This window comes from Ambystoma mexicanum, assembly GCF_040938575.1.
Source record: "Ambystoma mexicanum isolate Mex_15411 chromosome 12 unlocalized genomic scaffold, UKY_AmexF1_1 Mex_chr12_unloc.2, whole genome shotgun sequence".
In the NCBI taxonomy this organism is placed as follows: domain Eukaryota; kingdom Metazoa; phylum Chordata; class Amphibia; order Caudata; family Ambystomatidae; genus Ambystoma; species Ambystoma mexicanum.
In genome coordinates, this window is record NW_027182323.1 from 11,598,896 (window position 1) to 11,601,698 (window position 2,803).

A 2,803-nucleotide genomic window follows, 5' to 3' on the forward strand; every position below is an offset into this window, starting at 1 on the left:
CTGGTTCTGTTGGAGCGCTTGGTGGCAGAAAATATGGCTGACCACCACATCCTGCTTTATTATGACATGACATGCAATTTGCAAATTGGATGTATGTCAGGATGATGCAAAGTAGGAGTATACTGATGCTGTGAAAAGGCGGCATTTAGAGCTATTTTTAACTGGGCATGAATTGCTTTTTGTAGAGCCAGTTCAACATCCAGATGCATACTGGTCGCTGCACTGATGCCTTGAAAGCATTTCCGGAAACCTTAGTGAAGACACAATTACCACATTTGCTAAGGTAACATTACCAGCTTGAACATTCGTGCACATGTTGTTATTACACCGGTGGTAAAACAAGCAGCATGTTGTCATTGTGCTGGGGCTACAATGAGCAAAACTGTTGTAATGACAAGGTTTATGCTACGCACCAGCGTAATGACAAAAGATGTGTTGGAATTAGGGCGCTACAAAACCCTTCATGTGCATCTCTTAGCGCCAGGTCTAACGCCGCAATGTTTGTGTTCGTGTTTTGGGTGCTTCCAACGGTGCGGATGTTAACGTTTCAGCACTGCAAACATGCAGCCATATTGTGCAATTTCACTGTCACTACAACCAGACAAATACCTTCCCTGCTCCTGCACTAGAGCAGTGCAAATTGGATGAATCTCCCCCAATGCGTGCCAGCACACACAACCCTCTTCCGATCTGAAGCCATACAATGGGCTGACAGTATTTCCTAAGCATTTGCACACGAATGGTGTTGAGGAGCATCTCATGGTCCTCTCTGTAGCCGGCTTTAGTTTCCAAAATATGACATTTGGATTTCCAGATGCGGACATCATCATCTTTTCCTATAAAAGCAAAGATAATTTAAATGTACAAAACGTCCACGACCACGAAGGGACTCGAACCCTCAATCTTCTGATTCGAAGTCAGACGCCTTATCCATTAGGCCACGCGGTCGACTGGTTGCAATATATGTGTACATGTATAAATAGCGTTCTCCATCACATTGCATGTGCTATCTTGTCTGTCTATGAGGTTAGACCAGAGTCAATCCCCTCATTCTTTATGGAAGTGATATGTTGAACACATATAAAGATGAAGACCCATTTAAATATACAGCCCAGATCTAAAGTACAGGAACCAGTCTCTCATGCGTTTTACTTCTTTCTCTCTGTCTCGCTTCATCCCCGCCTGTCCCCAAATATTGTTCTCTCCTTTTCCGCCTGTATTCTCTCTATCCGTGGACTTCTGATGCTGTGTCTTAATCGATGCAGCTCTCATGTTCATCTAATTAACTAAACAGATGAAGATGTGTCCTGGTCACCTGCATCACCACATGCCACAGCGCCTTCTTTATGCACACTTATAAAAAAAAAAGCAACACCAAAAACAACATACAGCCGCTTCCTAGATCCACAAGCTTCTGAAAATGTGGGGGGTTGTGAGCTGGCAGAAGCCGCTTTAACGGAGTGACCATGCTAGGTCACAAGGGCCAGAGAGGAAGAGGAGGAGTAAGGGGAGAAAACATTAGTCAATAGACAGAGTTGAATGCAGACCCTTTAGGCCCAAATGCAACAACTGGCGACAAGCCATAAGTCCCACGCCGCGAGACGACGTCCACTGCACTCTGCAGTTCCTACGCGACTGCAGTCCGCAGTTCCACTTGACACTGACTGCAGTGGCGTCCCATGCCGGCATCCCGACTCCGAGGTCAGGATGGTCTGCGTTCCAACATTACTGTTCCGCTGTGATCCGCAACTCCGCTTGCCACCAGCACTGTGTGGCGTCCCGTGCCCTCATCCAGAGACCTGGGTCAGGAAGTCCACGTACACTCTGAGGATGTACTCTGCTCAGCTGTTTCCTTTGACGCAACAGGCCCGGATGCATTGCCATACCTGTATCCGCCACAGAGGGGTAAGAAAAGATGAGAACATTAAAGGATAAAGGCAACCGGTAAACAGAAGGTGTGGACCAGGAGGTATTTGCATCACCGGGAGGCCTGGAACAGCAGCAAGATGGACGAGCAGCCAGCTGAGCAGCAAGCAAGGCAGAGCTCAAGCGCAAGGGCCACTTTCCTTTGAAAACCCCCACCATTCCCATTGCAGCTCCAATTCGACAAAGGTCCCCGGTGGGCAGAATGGGTGCAAGATTTCACCGATTTCATAGGTGCTGCAGGGTAAGAAAAGTCTCTGGCCATATCTGGCATGATCACAAATGTGTTGGGCAATGAGATGAACGGTAAAATAAAGACCATACCGTAAGAAGAAAGAACACCGTATGACACCCGTGTGGGGGCACTGAACAAGAAATTAATCATCCAGCCCAACAGCGACTACAGAAATTAATACACTGCCGTTTGCAAGCTTTGCTGATGATGAGTCTACTAGGCTGAGGGTGATAGAAGGGTGTACATCGTCTACATTCTGGAAGCAGTTGCTGAAGCAGCCGCTGACCATTGACACAGTCATTGAGCTGGCCAGAGTGCATGAGAGGGTAGATCTGCAGACCACAGCCATTGAAACACAGAAAAAGAAGACAGAGAAAGATGAAACGGTGGCTGCTCTCATGACACCAAGAGGGCCGGTCAACCGGCTCATGGGAGGACCAGTTACATCGAGGGGGCCTACTTGATATCCATACCAACAAACAGGCAGTCAGCTAGAGCACAACGGATATGTTTCAGGTGCGGATTCGCATTTCCGCACACCGGAACATGCCCAGCAATTTGTGAGGCATGCTCCAAATGTGGAAGAGAAGGACACTTTCACACCGTGTGCCAAGAAGGCAGACCTTTTCTGACAGCAAGGCCACC

At 47.9% G+C, this 2,803-nt stretch overlaps 1 non-coding gene across 1 annotated transcript; it reads right to left on the minus strand.

Annotated features, from left to right (window-relative positions):
- Positions 1-875: 875 nt before the first annotated feature.
- On the minus strand, positions 876-948 carry TRNAR-UCG (transfer RNA arginine (anticodon UCG)). Its single transcript has one exon. It is a non-coding gene; the product is annotated as a tRNA-Arg (tRNA).
- Between the last annotated feature and the right edge of the window lie 1,855 nt (positions 949-2,803).